This window comes from Pseudochaenichthys georgianus, chromosome 14 (genome assembly GCF_902827115.2).
Source record: "Pseudochaenichthys georgianus chromosome 14, fPseGeo1.2, whole genome shotgun sequence".
Classification (NCBI taxonomy): Eukaryota; Metazoa; Chordata; class Actinopteri; order Perciformes; family Channichthyidae; genus Pseudochaenichthys; species Pseudochaenichthys georgianus.
In genome coordinates this window covers 13652267-13673613 of record NC_047516.1, presented here as the reverse complement: position 1 = coordinate 13673613, position 21347 = coordinate 13652267, and the positions used below count along the sequence as shown (strand labels likewise).

Sequence of the window (21347 nt, the reverse complement as noted above, 5' to 3'; positions counted from 1 at the left end):
AAGTACAGGTTAGAAGCACGTTTCTCAAATGTTCTTTAGTTAAATTTTACATTCTGATGTTGTAGCCTTTAATTTGTGTGCTTCTAATTGTTGTTAACATATTTTTGTTTTATCTTTTGTTTTGTTTTTAATGTCAAATACAATTATGTTACAGCTGTCCAGGCTAAAATTCCCTGCAGAAGCGTTGGTGTTGAAACACTTCCGTTGGAAGTGCCAATGCCCTTTTCAACATCCACCCCCATAAAGAGACCACCAAAGAGGCCCTGTGTAGACCTTGAAGAGGAATACGAAGATCCATTTGAGGGAAGCTCTTCTTTGGTGATCTCCGAAGGCCAGGATGCAACTTATGATCCAGCAGAATCCATAACAAATGCTACAGAAACAACAGCCATGTCGTAAGTTACTGAAATATCACTGAGTTTGTCTATGTATTGTATTTTTTGCTGTATATAATTCAAACATTGATAATAGGGAAACACCAAAGATCTCTAAAGCAACAATCTGTGTGATGGATCTTAACTTCTATTTTTTTGTTTTAGTGGTCAAGAACAAAACCCCCCCCAGACGATCAACACATACATCGTGTATGAGACCTGCCTCATGGAGCTTTTTGAATCATGTCCTGTGTGCAAGCGTGTGTGTGATGTACAAACCAGAAGGATCGGTACATTCATATCAGTGCATCAGCTGTGCCCCCATTGTCAGTTTACAAGAAACTGGAATAGCCAGCCTGTTCTTGGGAGTACTCCAGTTGGAAACCTGCAGCTATCAGTTGCAACATATGTCAACGGAGCATCTTTCTACAAACTTTCAAAGGTAAATTAACTGCAGAAGATTGTTTTGCCAATGTTTGAAAATGCAAATGTTGTTGTTGAATAAGATAGGACAAGGTAACAATAACAAGACTGACAAAAGTTGGGAATAGGGCACTGTTAGGTAACGACCCATGCTAATATGTAAAGCTCTTTTGGGAGGGTGGTGTGGAGAACGAGAAGAGATGTGAAAGGGGCACTGTAGAGTAAGCACCCCTAATGACATGTTCAGCTCTTTCCCTGTTTAAAAAAAGGGCAGCTCATTTGCACTTTCCAGGTTCTCCTCAACGACTCGTCAACAAATCTACAGGTGATCTTTGAGATTAAAATGTATTCTTGCTGTTTTCTTTCAACCATTAGGTCTTCAAAGCAATGAATATGCAGCTATGCAAATACAACACCTTCCGAAGGCATGCCAGGATGTTCATTGAGCCAGCGATTGTTTCTTACTGGCAAAAATCACAGGAAGGCATGCTACAGAAGCTCCATGCAGAGGAGAAAGTGATAGTTGGTGGTGATATGAGGGCTGACTCTCCAGGTATGTCGTATATGTTTTATATAATTCACATTTTACAATTCAGAAAGGGGTTTCACTATGTGTGATTTGTTCAATTAATGGTTCCTGAAAAACATATGCTAAACACTACAAGCAAAAATACAAATTCACCATCCGCAGAGAATAGTAATTACTGTAAAACATATTTTCACAGGCCACTCTGCAAAGTTCGGAAGCTACACTATGATGGACCTGAAGAACAACAAAGTCGTTGACCTCCAGTTGGTTCAGGTAAGTGGGTTGAAATGAAATATCAATGTTTTTTTCTATAACACCGTTTGCACGTTATATTTAAAATGTGTGTATCAATGGTTATTTGTATGTGTCATAACAGAGCAATGAGGTTGGTGGAAGCTACCACATGGAGTTAGATGGCCTGAAAAGGAGTCTGGAGTTGTTAAAGGAACGTGGTGTGACTCTGGACTGTATTGTCACGGACAGACATCTGCAAATTCAGAAATTCCTAAGGGAAAGCAGCATCACCCAATTCTTTGATGTTTGGCACATAGAAAAAGGTATTTTTCTTTATATTAATTTCTATGTAAATATATCAATTGTAAATACAATCATTATTTTATTTAGACACAAACCCAGCTTCCTACAATCACATCAGTAGCATAATATTTTGAGTAAACTTGTATGTATATTAATTACATGTTAAATGTATTTATTATGGATTTCTAAGCAACTGGAGAAGGCTGCAAAAAAGAAGGACAGCGAAAAACTTCGAGGGTGGGTGAAGAGTATAAGAAACCACATATACTGGACTGCAGCAACCTCCACCACCGGGCCTGAGAGAGTGGCCAAATGGACTTCCATCCTGAACCACGTGCAGGATATCCACTCTCATGATGACCCCCTGTTCCCTAAGTGCCTTCATCCACTGTGCATTGCGCAATACCAATGGATGGCTGCAGGTATGTTGTTCATAAACCATATTACATTACTCCTCTATAAATATTTTTAAGGGACAACTATTGAATTCAGGATGTTTTATAAAGCATGACAATTCAAATATGACTTTGATTTTCAAATTCTTAGGAACGCCGGCCTTTCACAAGCTGGAGACAATTCTCTCAAACAAGAGGATTTTGAAAGCTGTGGCCAAACTCAGCCCACACCACCAGACTTCATCTTTGGAGTCATTCCATGCCGTCATCCTGCGCTTTGCTCCAAAGAATGTTGTGTTTCCATTTCTTGGAATGTTGTGCAGGTAAAATAAACCATAGTTACTTACTAATTAGTGACAATTTGTACATCCGTGCTTTTTTTAACATTGTACAGGCTACGTGGCCAACTTGATGGACCTCATCTTCAACCAAGTCTTTGTGGAACCTGCACCATTCACACAGGAGCTTCTGAAGATACCCATCCCAGAGGACCTGTGTTCCCAATATGAGCGACCTGACAGGGAGGAGGTCATCGCCGGGTATGCTACACGGTTCAATTTGGCTGCTGTCTGAACCCAACATAGACATTTCGCGGATCAGGAAACTCCCTGCGTATCCTGAGGACAACGCAGGCTGGAATCACCACTCTGATCCTGCGTCCAAGGAAGCCCCAGCACCAGCTCACAAAGCTTCTGTAGGCTAGATACCTGTGACGCCTGAAATCATTAAAAAATATATTTAGTGTCATTTATACAAGTACATTTAGTTTTTTTTATGGGTTCAAAGAACCGTTGATTTTGACAATAAAGTTCCGAGTTGATATCAAATGTGTCGTGAATATTCATGTTTGGATGGGTAAAGAATATTCTGATTTCAAAAGCATAAGGTTGTGTGTGGATTTTTTTTGTCGTACACATTGGTGTGTTATGCCATTGCTGTGTAGTATATAATATAATAGTACATGTACAATGAAAGATTGCATAAAGCCATATACACCAGTATTTATTTCCATGAACAATATTAGCATTCGTTTTACAATTTCAGTCAAAACAAACAAACCACTCACTGCTCTATTTGCCTCAACTGTAGTCCACCATGTTCAGCTCTGTAAATATTAAATGCATTCTGCAGGGAGAACACATTCAGACACACAGGCTCCAATCCAGGATGGTCCACCATACAGGTTAAAGAGTCCTCAAGTTCCTGCATCCGTCTTGACACCTAGTGTGATAAACATATATTGAATGACATGTGAAAAATGTATTCTCTAAACAGACAACTTAGTGAAGCTATCAAAAATGTTACCTGTGGTATCTCCATGCAGCACACATTCTCCGGTTCAGAAGGCATCGTGGCGCAATTTGCACATGTACACCTGTAGAAAGAAGTCAATAACTGAGCTTTTAAAAACACATGAAAATGCACACATTGCTGACAACTGAGGTGTTGTTGGAGTTATACTTTTTATCATCCTAAGTTATTGAACTTTCCAACGGTTGTTGCACGATGTTGGAAGAAAAGGACTGTAAACTATTAATAAACGCAATGAGGCCATTGTATATATGCTGAAAATATGAATGTGTATACATATTGCTGTTTTTGCATTACAAACTCTAAGTTACAAACTGTACACATTGCATTCTTGCTAATTAGCCAAAATATGAACGGAATAAGTAGCAAGCATCGTAACAAACAGAGTAAAAATAAATAGGGACAACAGCTTGTCAACTAACCATTCAGAAACGTCCTGCTGCAACCGAGATTTTTGCACCTCCACCAAAACCTCCGCTGCTTCAGGGTCAGTTTCTGGATCAAATTGATAGTATGCTTGAACCATAGACTGTATATATAAAGGCTTGAACACATGCATTGCTCTGAGATGACATGTTTATTCCACACTCGTAATCACAGCAAGCACGGTAACGTGACTCTCGCCAGCTCATGCCTGCTCTTCTGCAGGGGGGCGTGGTCAGCTGCTGCTCAGAATTTTCAAAGACGGGCTTGGAATAGAGCGAAAATGAGCGAAACGAGGCATGGCTAAAAAATGATCTGTTTGGTATTTTGAAAAATAAAATGTATAAATATACCTTATTTAGGTATGGTCATACACTATATCATTTAAATATAGCATGATAGGTCTCCTTTAAGTATTCCAGTAATGTATGTTGCATGTTTTCATTTGATTGTATTTACTTGTTTAAATGAAATGTGTTTTAGGTTCACTTATAAAATCTGTCCAGGGACAACAGATGAAAAATAGCCTCTTGGCTAACTCTGGCACATTTACAGGAATGTTAATTAATGTGCACTGTCCCTGTTAAACAAATTAATAAATAAATAAAAATAAAAATAAGTGTATGCTCCTCATTTAGGTGATAATTCTTTATCTACAAAGTTTTCGTATCTTAAATACTGTTTCATAGCAAACAAAAAAAGAGATGTTAAAGGAATTCAGGTTCATGAGATAAAGAAAAAGGCTAACCTTCAGTCTTTCATCCACTTTGAACAGCTTCTGCTGCTTTGTCCTAAAGCAAAATATGAATAGCAATTATTTTTCTGAGAGAGAAGACAGGATTACAATGAACCAACTTTCTCATACCATTGTTACCAAAGTGTTATTTTCTAATCTTGTAATGTTTTTCACATTCCAAGCAATCCTAGAACTCAAGATGACATACTGTAATTAGGCAAACAAAGCTTGTTGCTTAAAGTAAACTTGAACAATGCTAGTTATAGACTATATTTAATTTCCTGTTGAAATGTAAATACATTACGTTTATATAAGTATACCTACTTATCTGTTGAATTTTTATTTGCAACAAAAAATTATAATACATTTGAGAAGTAAAGACTTTATTCTTCCTTAATTAGCTGTCCATACTTACCTGATTTGATGAGTGTAGGTCTAGTGGTTTCAGATCAGGACCTGGTCTAATGTGGTCTACATGTAAAAAAAGCACTGAAATCTCCCTTGTTTGTATTTTCACAAATAGAATAAAGGTTTCACAAATCTGAAACTGGGTTATAAAGAATCTTTAGACCCTCTGGGATAATCCAGTCCAGATTTGACGAGTCTAGGAAAAGTGGTTTTAGATCAGGACCTGGTCTAATGTGGTCTACTGTACATGTGAAAAAGCACTGAAATCTCACTTTTTGTATTTTCACAAATAGAATTAAGGTTTCACAAATCTCAAACTGTGTTATAAAGAATCTTTAGACCCTCTGGGATAATCCAGTCCAGATTTGATGAGTCTAGGTATAGTGGTTTTAGATCAGGACCTGGTCTAATGTGGTCAGGATGCGAAAAAAGCACTGAAATCTCCCTTGTTTGTATTTTCACAAATAGAATAAAGGTTTCACAAATCTGAAACTGTGTTATAAGAATTTTTAGACTCTCTGGGATAATCCAGTCCAGATTTGATGAGTGTAGGTCTAGTGGTTTTAGATCAGGACCTGGTCTACATGTGAAAAAAGCACTGAAATCTCCCTTTTTAAAATGTTCACAAATAGAATAAAGGTTTCACAAATCTCAAACTGGGTTATAAAGAATCTTTAGACTCTCTGGGATAATCCAGTCCAAATAAATCAGCTATGCAGCGATTTAAGAGGTTCAAACACGGAGGATTGTTCGCTCAGCGCTGTAAATTAAATGTCCCTTAACTTTCCCCTTAACTGCCGAATCGGATGCTCTGAATCGGAAGCCAACTTCAGCGTCATTTTCATCTGCAAGATGGAAGAATAGTTGGGTGCTGCCTGGAGAGATTGATGAGAGGTACACAGGCTGGCTTCAGCAGCTTTCCACACAAAGCCATCACATCTTCTCTTCCATAGTCCTCACTGTCCACTGGTGCTCTGTCAAAAGAGTGAACATCACAGCTGTCATGTTAACCCTTTGTTACACAACATACAACCAACATGTGTCAAAAGTGACCCGAATTAGTTTAATTGTAAATATCTTTGCAATAAATTACTTTAACCATTCAGGATTCCAGGTATTCCTCAATTAACCTGTTTTGGATCAACACCAATTCTAATTTTTATTTTTCCCTTTCTTACTTTTTGAATAAAAATCATGTTTGTATCACTACACTTCTAAGGCACAACATGGGTCAAACATTACCCTTATTCTTTTGCTATGTTATTTCATGCATGGCTGAGTGTTTCTTTACTATACATTTTCAAAAATAATTAATTTTAGCAGAGATGTGGACCAAGCATGTATGATGTAGTAATACAAAAAGTATTTTGGTTCACACAGTGTGACATTAGCTAGTCATGTTAGCTTGTAATATATAGAGCAGAGCTAACTAGCAAGTTAGCCGAACGTTAGCTGTTTATGCTATGCTAGCTGTTGGCTACTTAACATTAACAAACTAGATTCCGCTGTAAAAAATATGTGAAACTTCATATTAAACTTGGCGACAACACTGTGACACCCCGCTGCATGTTTATGTGTAATTCTCCCGTGTTGGAGACGAGAGGGTGGGGGGGCAGCACTGCAATAAGCTGTAAGCTAACGTTAGCAGCCACCTGTGACGCCAGGTTTCCCGGGCGCAACATCTTGCAAGAAACAGCATCTCAGGGCTTCTTAACATTTAACAACCTATTAATGATGCATACCAACTTAACGGGAAGAAACTCAGCTAACTAGAAGAAGAAACGTAACCTTAAATAACAAATAAAACACACAAATTCACAAACTAAGGATTATCTAAATACACGTTTAACTCCATTACAGTTGCAGGACTCACCAGATCTCAAGTCTTCTGTTCTTTGTTGACGTCCCGATGCTCATATTTAACGTGTAGATGTAAAACGATCCCGATATTAATCCATAAACTCCTCGGTCAGACACCGTGGTAAATTTGGTTTTATATTGGACGTTGGATATTCGACACATTCGAAAAATCTATTAAACACTGGCTTCGATGGACGAATTTTTGTAAAACCAACTTCGATGTGTTAATACAAGGCCTGCCTATATAACACAAAGCTTCTTTTGTCAAAAAACCCACCTTTTGATTTGATACTATTTTTTTTAATGTTAAAAAATGCTGTAAATCTATTATGCGGCTTGACCTTTTCACCTACCCATGTCAAAACACATCTGATTAACTCAGCTTACTGTCCTACACTTAACACAAAGCTTCTTTTGTCAAAAAACCGACCTTTTGATTTGATACTATTTGTTTAATGTTAAAAAATGCTATAAATCTATTATGCGGCTTGACCTTTTCACCTACCCATGTCAAAACACATCTGATGAACTCAGCTAACTGCCCTACACTTAACACAAAGCTTCTTTTGTCAAAAAACCCACCTTTGGATTTTATACTATTTTTTTAATGTTAAAAAATGCTATAAATCTATTATGCGGCTTGACCTTTTCACCTACCCATGTCAAAAAAATGCCTTACGCTCATCAATGGGCTTTGCTCGGAATGTACGACATTTGCGTAGTGGATGTGGCTTTTCATGTATCGGACACATTTTATCAATGTCCTCAGATCTTGTTGGGGGCTCACCGGTTTCAGTAACGACTCCGGGGAAGATCTCTGTTTTGTGGACAGAGACCTCCCGATATTTGTTTGGTTTCCAACCTGTCTTATCATTCTGTTTAGCTGTGTCTGTGTGGGAGGCGAAGTTGAAGCTTGGATCATTCCTCATGATAGCCTCCTGCCTGACAAAGTTCACGAAGAAGTCAAAGGGTGGATAGTGGACAAGATTTTGCCGCTTGTAGGATGCACCGACTGATGCCCTCTTTTCCTGCAGACCGAATGGAAGCTTCTGAACTATTGGGTTGACGCCTCTGGCTGTGTCGAGGAAGGAGAGACCAGGCAAGTCTCCTTCTGCTTTGGCAGATTGAAGTTCCATTAATAGATCACTTAACTTTGTCAGTTTGGAATTATCTTGATTTGTTATTTTAGGAAAGGTGTCAATGCGTTTGAACAGAGCGTCTTCAATGACTTCTGGTGAGCCATATGTTCGCTCGAGTCTGTCCCATGTCATTGCTAATCCTGCTTCAGGGTGATTTATGTGTATTGCTCTTATCTGTTCGACATGTTGTCTTGCCTCGTTACCAAGCCACCTGTGCAGAAGATCCATCTCCTCACTTGGTGTCAGGTTTAAACCCCGGGTTGCGGTCTGGAAAGACCGTTTCCATGCTCTGTAATTCTGAGGTTTTTCATTGAATTGAAGCAAACCTGTAGCAACCCAGCGCGTGCCGTGCAAAATATCTCACAAAGTCATTCAGATTTGAGTCGTCGTGATTGTAATTTGGAGACATGGGATGGGGCTATGAGGAAGGATTACCACTGTGGTTTTGAGGCCTGTAATACTGTCCAGGAGTACAACGGCGGTTGTTCTCAAACTTTACATTGCGTGAACCACGAGCACACTCGTCTCCGTTGATGCCAGGCTGCTGTGAGGTAATATGAGGTGATTGGGATCCAGGATTGGTTTGATGGAGAATGAAAGGTTTGGCTTCTGGTTTGAGCTGTGAATGTGAAATGTTGTCGCCAGGACTTGGCTATGTATTTGCTGGTACATAAAGATCACTTAGTTGAGGTTTAGCCTCCGTTATTTTGACTTGGTCAGCAACATATTGCTGTGTGCGTAATGCTGCTTCCAATGATACAGAGCTTAAACATTTTTTACTCCTTTCTTTCTCAATGTCTAAATCCTCAGCAGCTTCAAATACTTCTGCTTCAGCTATAGCAGCAGCTGTCTCTTTCTGTATGTTGAGCATTTCCATAGATGCTTCCAACTTAGTTTTTCCCAGCCTTAGATTACTTTCCTCTTCGGCATAGGAAAGACGTGCTTTAGCTGCTTCTGCACTCGCTCGTGCCCTGACTGCAGCGGACCCAGTTGATGATGCTTTTGATCGTAGTTGGGAGCCTGAAACACGGGAGCGCGTATTTAGCGAAGAAGCCTTTTCTGTCATGGCACCGTCTGATAGTGTACCTCTCTTTAGACACTGTTTTGACGGTCATCCAGTGGCTGTATGTGAAGATGCTGTCATTGTCTGCCAGCTTACACTGCGTTGTCCTGCCCGCTAGAATGCCGTATTTTCACTGTGCTGTCCCCGGTATATGTATTGTAGTGTATATATCTTAACAGCCAGATAAACTCTATAATAGATTTATAGCATTTTTTAACATTAAAAAAATAGTATAAAATCAAAAGGTGGGTTTTTTGACAAAAGAAGCTTTGTGTTATATAGGCAGACCTTGTATTAACACATCGAAGTTGGTTTGACAAAAATTCGTCCATCGAAGCCAGTGTTAAATAGATTTTTCGAATGTGTCGAATATCCAACGTCCAATATAAAACCAAATTTACCACGGTGCAGCACCGACACAGACAGCTGTAGCTCGCAGGAGGAGACCCGCTCAAACTGACGTGGATCGGTGGATGTTTCAAATGTGAACGACAGGCGCGGACAGTTCTCATCGGCAGGTTTCTTCGATTATGTTTATATTAACCAATCAGAAGTGTTGTGGACCCAACCATGTCTGACTTGTCTGCCGTGTTTTGGCTGAATTCTATTTTAAGTGCCGTAGCTCTGGCTGCCGGCCAGAATCCGAAAACCATACATTATACTGTAAGACTAAGGCTTATTACTGTATATTGACCAATGGAAAAAAAACACAGCAACAGAACACATAAATAAAACAAGGATAACTGTGTCTTATTGTTGAGTAAATAACAGTGTGTGTGTTAAACGTGGGTCCTCCCTGCAGAGATTTCTCCACTTTCTATGATTTGTATTTGTTTTAATGACATTGTCAACTGTAGATGTTTACAATATCGTAAGTTAGGAATTTAATGAGAACATATTTATTTACTTTTGTTTCAACATTGGATATGTTCTGTTTCTGGTGGATTCAATCGAATATTGAGAAAATGATTTATGTAAAAATGTTTTACTTACATTTTGATTTGACGCTTTTTTTGACAGTTTTATGTTTACCTTAAAATTACAAAGAAATATCTTAAAGTCTTATAATAGTAATACACTTTTATATTACGAGTTACATATTTAATTACAGATAATACTTTTTATTTTACGTACATCTGCATGTATTTTCTGAAAGTGCAAAAATACTGTAAATATTATATAGTAAATTTACTGTAAAACAAATGGAAATAAACGTTATTTGTTGTTATTGTCAAAATACTTAAAATAATGTTTTGGGTTGTTAATTTATAGTTAATATCTGTCATTTTACAGGATTTTGCAAGTTATTTAAAAAAACATGATAATTACTATAAAACATTTACAGTTATTTCCTGTAAAATTACGATCTTTTTTTACAGTGCAATACAGACTGCAAAACAGAGTAGAGTGCTGCAGACTCCAATGAGTTGTTTGTAACAGACTCAAACTACCAATATATATTGTTATATGTCACTTAGCTTTGATCTTCAGTTGTAACAGATAATTTGTTACATAACAAAAGTGATCAACGTATACATACAGATGCAGTCACAGAAATTCTGGAGCATTTACATCAGAATACAAGGACAGTGACATTCATTCAGTTTAGAGTTCCATTCCAATATGTTGTATGGTTGTATATGGTTATGTATAGGTTACATAATTTAATTGGGCACATAATCCAGTATACAGTTGTAAAGATTTCAAAGGGATCTACCCGTACAGCTTTTGCAAAGCAGCGCAGTTCCACAAAATTATGTAGATTACTATGATTTTCTCTATTCCAATTTAAAGACGAGTTTTATATCATTCTATAGAATTCTATATCATTTAATATAGGTTGCATCAGAGAGAAAATGTCATGCATGTTTTCTTTGAATGCTATAGCTTTCTACAGATTTCTATAGATTTCTACAGATATGTCATGAGTCGGTTCTGTCCTATAGAATTCTTTAGATTGTTATAGTTTTAATTATAGAAGTTTATAGAAAAGTACAAATGTATAGTATTCTACAGAATGATCTAGATATTTCTATGGTATTCTATAGAATTCTTAGCATGGCTTACAAATACGACTATGTTCTATAACATGCTATAGATTTCTACAAGATTCTATAGGATTTTATAGATTTTTTTGCTAAGGGATAGGCCTTCGGTCTCCACTAAAGATAGATATGACCTATGCATATGCCCCTATGATAGAGTCTTTTTTTATCACACTCAACAAAACATGTGCAAATGCTGTGCAGTTGGCTTTTGTTGGGTCACATGAGGTCAGGGTGACTCTAGGCCAGGGGTAGCCAACACGGTGCCTGCGGGCACTTAGTCGCCCGCAGGGGCAACGTGAGTCGCCCGCGGGGCATGTTCTAAAGATAGTTCGCCAAGCAAATCCAAAATGTGAAAAATACACAAAACCAAAAAGGAAATGTAATTAAAATAATCTACCCTATGCATAAACTAAATTCACATTCTTGCTTGATTTGCGGGACCAGCGTTGCAGTCGGGAAGAAAAGCAACCTGGAGCGGCACCTCACCGCTTCATAAGGAGTGTGACCGTGATTTTCTTTCTGGCAGAATCTACACAACACATCAGCCCCATTGAACAGCCTAGTCATACCATCCTATACAACACATGAGGGGAAGAGTTTTACTCTGTGTGTGTTGCAACTTGCATTTTATTTATTGCACTTGACGCACACTCACGCATGGCGTAATTTCCAATGGGGACAGGGGGGACATGTCCCCCCCACTTTTAGAAATACCGTTTTTGTCCCCCCACTTTACAAATATGTTTATTTTGATTTTTTAATGCAAGCCGTCATCGCCACAGTGGAGCACACAGCCTATGTGAGCGAGCGAGACAGAGAGAGAGCGAGCGAGGGAGAGAGCTAGAGAGAGCACACCTTTATCTATTTAATATAGATAAAGTAAGAAATCATTCCAATGTGTACCATAGGACAGTACAAAAAACTAAAAACAGTTTAAAAGGGGAGTGATTAGTAAAAGATGCATAAATAGAAAGAAAGAATGCTAACTAGGTAACATAAGATAAGAATAAACAAGTTTAAATGATTTGTTATTGGTTGTGATCATATTCTAAAGATGTTTGGATTATTGAAAAGTATACAGCTCCCTGAGAGCTCATAGTTGAGGTATACCTAGGATGAAGATTACAGGCCTCTCTCATCTTTTTAAGTGGAAGAACTTGCACAATTGGTGGCTGACTAAATACTTTTTTGCCACACTGTACACTGCAAAAACCAAAAAAAAGGAGTAAAAGTAGCTCACGACTTGTTTTATTTTTTTAAAGTAGCTCTCATCCTAAAAAAGGTTGGTGATCCCTGCTCTAGGCTAACTGGCTTGGTTCCAAACGCTTTGCATACATATGCAACATACAATAAAATAGTTCCTAGAATGAGTTTACGGATTGCTTATTTTGTTGGTGTTTAACATGGAAACCCTGAATTTCACATCAATTATTTACTTTTTATTAATTACTACCCTCAAACCTGATGTAAAAAGACACAGAGTAACCTGACAATATTCTGGACAGATGACTTTCACACATAATCTTCCTAACTATGAATTCCCTGTTCCCCATCCTCCACAGTAGTACAAATATTTTAAAGAAGTCTCCTTTTATCTGAAAATTACAGTTATGCTCTATAAATACTAAGGAGTAAAACAAGCCAGATTTGTCATTTGACTGGCAGCTAGAATAAAGGAGCACACATAATCACTGAGACAGCATCCAAGTGACCGTGACAAATGCGCAATCTGTAAAACAAGAACAGCGGAGGTTTTCATGGTGGGTGTTTGAACAGGGAGGCTGAAAACACATTTGTGTTCCTGCCAGCAGAGACTTGAGCTCTCACGCAGATGGCTGGTGCTGGGCCTGCTTGATTCGTCTATCCCATGCAGCTAAAATAGATAATTACACACCGCGGTGCCAGAAACTGGCTGCTTCACATCAGCTGAAGTGGGTGAGTCTGTTTTCACATTGGTAGAAAACTAAATGACATATCTAGCTGCGTGTGGTTAGCAACACAGCAATATGTTTCAAATAAACATTTCATCTGTATGTTGATCCTATTACCAAACATTAACAAATAAAACAGGGTTTATTCTATCTAAAAAATAAATGAATGAAGTATTCACACATATCAAATAGTCGCAAAAAGAATTACAAACATTCAAGGATTGAAAATGTTTCGCACTTGTGATTAACAATGTTTGCACTTTGCCAATATATGAGGTAACAAATGCAAAAATATCCAGTTTCTCAACAACCAAACATAAAAACTCTATGATATATCTCAATCGAACAGAAATATCTGGATCTAAAAAGTTAAGCCAATGTGGAAGTCAGCTGCAATGACCAGCAGGGGGGAAGTCCACTGTTTAAAAAAAACAATTTGAATTAAAAGCCAGATTATATTAACGTCTATAAGAAAATTCACAAATTTGTCGGTTATATTACTACCTAAGCAAACATTTTCCTAATGAGTTTATTGTTTGAAATTCAAGGATTCTTCAATTGAAGAACAGTGATGTTCATTTTTGTAAATTATGGTTCCTATTGTAGTAAAAATATACAATAGAGCAGAATATACTTTAGTGAGTGGCTACAGTGGGATTGTTTGGGTTGGGTGTATTTTCTTCTTGGACCTTTCACAGTGTTTATGAAGTTCATGCAAATAAATAGTAACATTTGTATCATGTAGCCATCCTCATAGTTACTTCTGATTCAAGAAAACAAGATGGTGACAGCCAAAATGTGAAACTCAACAAAAAAGAGCTGTACTGTAGTTCACAATCACAGTCACTATGTCCACTATTTCTATCCAGTTTATGCTCCTAATATGCATAGCAACAGTGTTCAAAAACTACCCATTATGCTTTCAATAGAAACATACTTTAGAGGGAAACATTTACCATCAATTTACAATGCATTTCCTTAGGTAGAAGGAAAGCAAATTGAGCCCTCTGCACATTAAACTACTGCAAGGATAATCTTCAAGTGGAAAACCGTTCTATTAACACTGGTCCTTCCCTGGTCTTGTGCTTCAGTTATTTAACTGCAAAGTGTTAGCAATCTTTATTCATGCATACTGATAAGCAGAATCAGGCTGCAGGTCGGAAGTGTTTTTCTCCTTATGTGGGCAACAATAGATCTTAATAAATGGCTGTCTAGCTGTGTCCACCATCTTTATTATGACTCTGCATCCCAAGCCCTTTTAAAAAAGCAGAACCCATAAAGCTAAAATGAGCAGCAGTTCAGGAGTTGTTTGCCATACTTTCCCTTTGGGAGACCGTAAGAGCTTAATAAATGACTTTTTAGCCAGAGGAAGAATCTTATGAAAAGGTGCAAGGTAAAAGCACAAGAGCTCACCGTGGTATTATGTAGAGATCAGGTATGTGTATAACTCTGTGGATAGCACATGAATGAGCTGCTACTGAGAGAATAGAGAGGAGATCATGATATAACACAGGCTGGCTGTATTTTGGTATTGCATAACTTTGTTGTAGGTAAGTGTTCAAGATGCTGTACACTATCGTAAGAAAATAAAACAAACAACACATGCATAAAAAAGACATTGTAAATTCAAGATTTATCAGGAACAAGTGTTAAGAAGAAGGTAATGGCAACTCCAATAAAGCTAATGGAATTTTAGATGTTTTCTTTCTTATCCAACTCACAGAAATTACATTTTCAAAGAACATCCATCTGTAGTCTAACGTTTTAAATGTTTTCTTCAACAATAGCAAGACAAGCCAATAGTATCCTGCTCCATAACACCACAGGTTTAAGTTTAGTTTCCCCCCTCTCACAGCATCTGACATATCACCAGTCGACTTGCTGTTACGTTTCAGTTAGAATTGAAGTCAGCAGAAGGCGACAAGCGGCTTTCAGATAGCCTTCCTTCTAACATCTGTCTCTCCATGTGTGACTCATTCGTAACTCAGAGGAAATAACTCCTCTGATGATTTATAATGCCTTTGAGTAAACACTCTTATTTCTCAATAGGCTTTGGTACAAGTATAGTTGCCTTTTAACCCATTGCAGATGAGGGAAAACTCTACAAACATGCTTTAAAATAATTAAGTCAATTTATGTAAGGATAATATAGAACTGCAAATGCCTTACAACCGGCTGTGGAGTTACTGTAGAGGTTGCCTTTTGATTCAAAATGTTGGGGGGCAGACTTGTAGTTCACCAGGTAGATAATTAATTAATCTCTTAAGTCATTTCTTAGGCTATAATAGTGATCAAGATTTTTCAAATGTATCTGCTTTATATTTTTGTAAATCAAATAGTGGATATACAGTATAGTACAATTTCAAGGGAATATCACCTGTGAGTTTGGGAAGGTATTAAATCGGCATCCTTTTCCTTTCTTTCGTCGCTTCTATTTAACATTTTTATAACAATGATTGCTCAGAAAAATAATCAACTGTTTTCCCTTCATTATAGTAAATTACTCAACGATGTATTGCTCTTCTCAAGGGGTAGTACACATTTCTCTATTTTAGTGACATCCATTCGTCTTATGTTTTTTTATTTATTTCTTATATTGGCTCTTGATAGATGGTTATCCAGTTGTTTCCATTACTGCAGACGGGAGTCCTCAGCTTGCTATATCATGTGATGTTATCTCCCTCAAGGTAAAATATGTTTTGTGCAGGAATGAATTGCGAAACCATGATGTAGACCTGTTTCCAGACTTATCGGTGACATTTCTAATTCATGTACCTCGCTGCAGTCTCCCCGAGGACATCTCACTTTCTCTCTTTTATTGATATTTATGGTGTGATGCTGTCTGGGTGCGGGTCTGTGACAGCCTACTCTCCAAAGCAGCACTTGGATTGTTTGCTGCTGAGCGCAAAGCAATAATGTATTTGTCACCCGCTGCCAAACACCATACACTGCACCGTTCATCTTTTTTTGTACCATTTTCTGAACAAAAAAAAGCAAAGTATGTCCTACTTTTCCATGGTAGATGGAATATATTTAGAATTGAAATCAGAAACTGGTAAACCTGCATCCATTATTACAAAAAAAACATTGGCAGGGTATTTCATTCTTCGAAGTCCAGGCTGTATATTTAAAATGGTCTGCAATGATGTCCCTGAAAAGTAATTCACACATCAAATAAACGTCAGAAGCATTTTAAAGTTTCAATATTACATGAGTCACAGTGAATAATTTGCCAATCTACTGTACTACTACCTACTGTAGATTGAACCATTGAACATTTTTATTTCAAAGGTAATTTCAGTTATTTTTCTTTTTTTACCAAGCTAGATCAAAGAATATTAAATGCTGCTTACTTATTTGTACTATCTCTTTGACCTAATACTGTAGCTCACAATATGATAATTCAATGCATCAATTAAGATACTCACATTAAGGAAACAATATTTAAGACCAAAAATGTTCTACAATTCTAACGGTTGCCTCTGCAATCGTCTCACAACCTAGTCATTTCCCCTAGTTTTCTTTTAAATATCCAACACAGTTTAGAGACTGGCTTTACTTTCCTGAAATATGATATATTTGTTGAGGACATTGTTGATTTTAAAAATACAAACTCAAGGACTAATACTGTAGTCTAAATGGTGTCTTTGACTTACTAAAATCACATTTCCCATCACTCCTTTCATACCTAACCTTCAAGTAGGTTACAACGTAATTACACTGAGGGAACTGTGTACTGCTTTTCACAGCCTTTGCCATAATTAATCCAATTGGGAGCAGATTTGTTTCTGATATAAATCTATGAAATCTTGGATAGATTAAGTAGGGAGCTTTTTATAGAGTTGTATAACGGGACTGTTCTCTGTGTGGCATGGTGCATTAGTCTCTAACAATAGTTGAAAGGAGTAGATTTGCTGGAGCAGAAAGATTGGGACTTCCTCTGTGATGGCTGGAAATGGAGTCAGAGCTGTGACACTGATGTCACGGCAGCGACCTAGACATTAGGAGTGAGATCATGGGGTTGTGCCTCATGAGAATATTTCTCCTGTTCCAATGAAGCCCTTTCAACATAAATGCCTGTCCCATCCCTTCATGTCTCTTTAGGGTACAGACCTAATCACTGAATACATTAAATGTGATTGGCTGCATCTTGTGCAGATGCATCTACCTCTTTACAGCTCATTCCATTAATGACCTGGCCATTTAATTGTACGGATTAAAGCAAGATCTCTGACACAGTTCCCTAATAGTTAGAGCTATTATATCCTATTTGTCACCCAGTGGCAGCATGAACGCATCACACGTTGAAGGTGCCTCGGGTTGCTTTGATTGATAAAAAGCTATAGGTTACTTACGTAACCCCAGTACTCAGAGTAACATGAAGTGAGATGTCTCACTATGGGATGCGCCTCATCGCGGAGCAAACAGAAGCATCAATCTCATTACGCCAATCCTGATTGGCTGGTGATCTTGACGTCAGAGTCAGGGGAAATCACCCCCTATAAGTAGCTTGCGCCACAACGCATGCGTCATTCAAAATAAGCACCTCTTCTCGCTTCACCATAGCAAGGAGGGCCGTCTGGTGAGACATCTCACTTCATGTTACTCTGAGGACTGGGGTTACATAAGTAACCTATAGTTCTCATTCATAACACTCCGTTCGATGTCTCACTATGGGATATTGTAGCTCCCGTATTGCCAGACGAGCTTATCTCGAAGATCACCGATCAACCAGAATTTAACAGGTAGAGTCCCGACTCAACAAGGTGTCCAGCACTGCTCGGGCCACGCTTGGAGCGGAGACGTATAGCCTGTAAAAGCGGACAAAAGTGAGCGGCGAAGACCAGCTTGCCGCTGCACAGATGTCTTGGATGGAAACACCCTTGAACAAAGCCCAGGATGTAGCCAGGCCCCGAGTCGAGTGAGCCCGCAGACCCGAAGGTTCTTGCAAATTCTGACTCGTATAGGCCAAAGCAATTGCCTCCACAATCCAGTGTGAGAGCCGTTGCTTAGTAACAGGCTTGCCCTTGTGAGGGTTAGCCCAGGACACGAAGAGTTGGTCATTAAGACGAAGCTCTTTTGATCTGTCCATATATGTGTGTAAAGCCCGGACTGGACACAACAGATCCTGCAGCTGCTCCCCGGAGGAAACCAGCGGCGGAGGAAATGCCTCAATGTCAATCGGGGTACACGACCCAACCACCTTTGGTGTAAAGGCAGGGTTGGGTTTCAACAACACTCTCGTTTGCCCTGGGGCGAACTGAGTGCATGAGGGATGTACAGACAGTGCATGAATATCGCTGACCCGCTTGGCGGATGCCAGGGCCAGTAACAGCACTGTCTTGAGTGACAGATGTTTCATGTCAGCTCCTTCCAGGGGTTCAAATGGGGTCATTTTGAGCCCATTTAAAACCACTGCCAGGTCCCATAAGGGCACCAGCGACCTGGAGACAGGGAGGAGCCTGCGAGCTCCCTTCATAAAACGACAAACCAAAGGATGTTGGCTAGCCGTTTTACCCTCAAAGCCCACATGGCATGCAGCAATAGCAGCCAGGTACACCTTGATCGTGGAGAAAGCTCTGTGTTTATCGATCAAGTCCTGTAGAAATGATAAAATCACCCCGACAGGACATTGAAAAGAGATATGTCCAACCCCAATGTAAAGTGAATGAGGCTTCTTTGTCGTGGGGTACACACATGAACAATGTTCAACTTCTGACGCCGGAGACGGCGGAGACGGACCGCTCTGCTACCCACAATTCAGTTCGGCGAAAAAGCGAGGCAGCGTGACGTCACCCCATTGAAAGTGAATGGGCAGATTGGAGTTTTCGACGCTGTCGACGCTGTAGTGTGGACGGGCCGTAACGCACCCACAGCGGACTCATGATCTTTGGATGTGGAGTCCAGTCTGCATAGAGTGGTGCACCTCTGGACAGTAGTTCTGTCCCGAGGTGCATCCCTCTCGGTACCTGTGTCGCTCTCAGAGAGAGGAGACGTCTGCCGCTCCAAGGGATCAGTTTGTGTGCCAGTGTGTGTGACTGGAGATAACGCAACCTCCCTTGGCGGTTCATACACAATATCGTGTTGTCTATCCTCACGAGGACATGGTGTCCTCTGAGAGAAGGCAGGAAGCGTTTTAGGGTGGGGAACACCGCTAAAAGCTCCGGGTAATTTACGTGCGCCCGCTGGAGGTCTCTGCTCTAGAGGCCTCTCACCGGGCGACCCTCGTAAATTCCCTATCAGCCTGTCTGACATGCGTCCGTGGTGACCACCTTCCGTGAAAGGACAGCACCCGTAGGCGCGTTCCGCACTAGAAAAGTCGTGTGGAGTGCCACTACGCATTACATAATAACCAATACTCTCCGCACGCCGTGGCGCGCGGGGTTTAGTTTTATTATGAGACCCATGTTGAGCGGGTGCTTTACGAGGACATTTGTCTGTGTAATCTGACACTGCTCAGCGGGCATTATAGATAAAACCCTTCTTTCTAGGAGAGAGAGGGCCTCTCTCTCCAGAATATGGGTTGACTCTCTCTGGGCTTGTGAGAACAGATAAAGTATAACTGTTTTGAGAAGCCCAGGTAGATGTCATGAGTATCTCCTGCTGTATGCTCCTTAGAGCCAGCTGAGATGTCACACTTACGACTCCAGCCGGCACTGCGCATGCGCGTGACGGAGGTGCCTTCACAGCTCCAGCCGGCATTGGCCTCCGTGTGACGGTGGAGCCCTTACGGCCCCATCCGGCACTGCGCATGCGCGTGACGGAGGTGCCTTCACAGCTCCAGCCGGCATTGGCCTCCGTGTGACGGTGGAGCCCTTACGGCCCCAGCCGGCACTGCGCATGCGCGTGACGGTGGTGCCCTTAAAGCCCCAGCCGGCACTGCGCATGCGCGTGGTGGTGGTGCCTTCACAGACCCGTCAATAATCCGCCTTTTGAGAGATGCCGTAGCTGCTCTCAAAAGGGGAAGAATTGGCGGGCTGTTTATTGGTTTTATTGATTTTCTTTTCATTTTTTTGAGCTGCGCCCTCGGCCTGAAGCCTGGATGCGTCAGCGGCAAATGTTTTATGACTGAGGAATCAATCAGCATGTGACATGTGTTTGTGCAGACTTGAGGATGGTGTTTAGGCATCTCTCGAGGCGGCGGGAACACAGTCACGGAGGGGAGAAGGAGGGGCTGTCACGCCGCTCGCTTCTTCTTCCTCGACTGCTGGCCGAAATTCTGGGTTGGCTGAGCCTGAGCTGCAGCCGGAACCGGAGATTTTCTCGGCCAACTTGCCCTTGTCTCCAGCCTGGGCTGGGGACTCGGGATGGGCTGCGACCTCTGCTTGACCGGTGCTTTGAACCGGGCAGAGTTCGCTTGGGTGAAGGACTGCTGCTGCGAGGGCAGCGGCTGGACCCTTCGAGGGAGGCAGAGGTGGAGTGCCTCGTCCTCCTTCTTCTTCGTCTCGCACCTCCTTTGCATGGAGGCGAGAGCGGAGCCAAACATTCCCTCGGGAACGATGGGCATATCCAGCACATCTTCCCTTTTTCGGTCCGGGAGGTTGGTGAGGTTGAGCCATCTCGCTCTTTCCTGCACCACCATGATCCCCATGACCTTGATCCCCATGAGCAGCCACTCTGGACGGCGCAGTGCTGGACACGGAGGCAAATGTCCGTGACCGCTGCCATCTCGTCCAGAGTGGCTGCTCCCGGGCTACCCAACAGGTCCTCGCAGAGCTCCGCTTGGTAGGCAGTTAGCAGCGAGGACACGTTCAGGGCCCTGGCGGACAGCGCTGCAGCTTTATAGGACTTTTCAGTCATTGTGGACTGAAAGCGGTCCGCTTTTGCTTGCAGCGTGGGGTTCCTGCTCGGTGAGGGGCCCACCTTCTACCGCCACCAGCGGTTCCATGGGCGGAGCAGGCCGAGCCTCTCCATTCCATCGCAATCCAGGGAGGAGGCACCCTGGATTGGGACCTTGTTGCTGAAGGGCCGGTCTCTCCACGAGACCGACACTTCATCCAACATTTCCGGAAACACCGGGAGGAGTTGCCTCCCTTTGCCCGCTGTTTGGGGAAGATGCTTCCCCTCGTAGCGGGACCTGGAGGTCTCCTTGGCCATTTCAGGCCACGGAACATTGAGTCTGACCGCAGCGCGTTTGCACACGGCCTGCAGGTCTATGCTCAGACCGGGC

The 21347-nt window shown here is 40.8% G+C and overlaps 1 long non-coding RNA gene across 1 annotated transcript; it reads left to right on the top strand.

Annotated features, from left to right (window-relative positions):
- Window positions 1-1254: 1254 nt before the first annotated feature.
- LOC117458191 (uncharacterized) lies at window positions 1255-1740 on the top strand. The gene is made up of 3 exons (XR_004553415.2): window positions 1255-1350; window positions 1523-1599; window positions 1703-1740. It is a non-coding gene; the product is annotated as an uncharacterized lncRNA (long non-coding RNA).
- Window positions 1741-21347: the final 19607 nt, after the last annotated feature.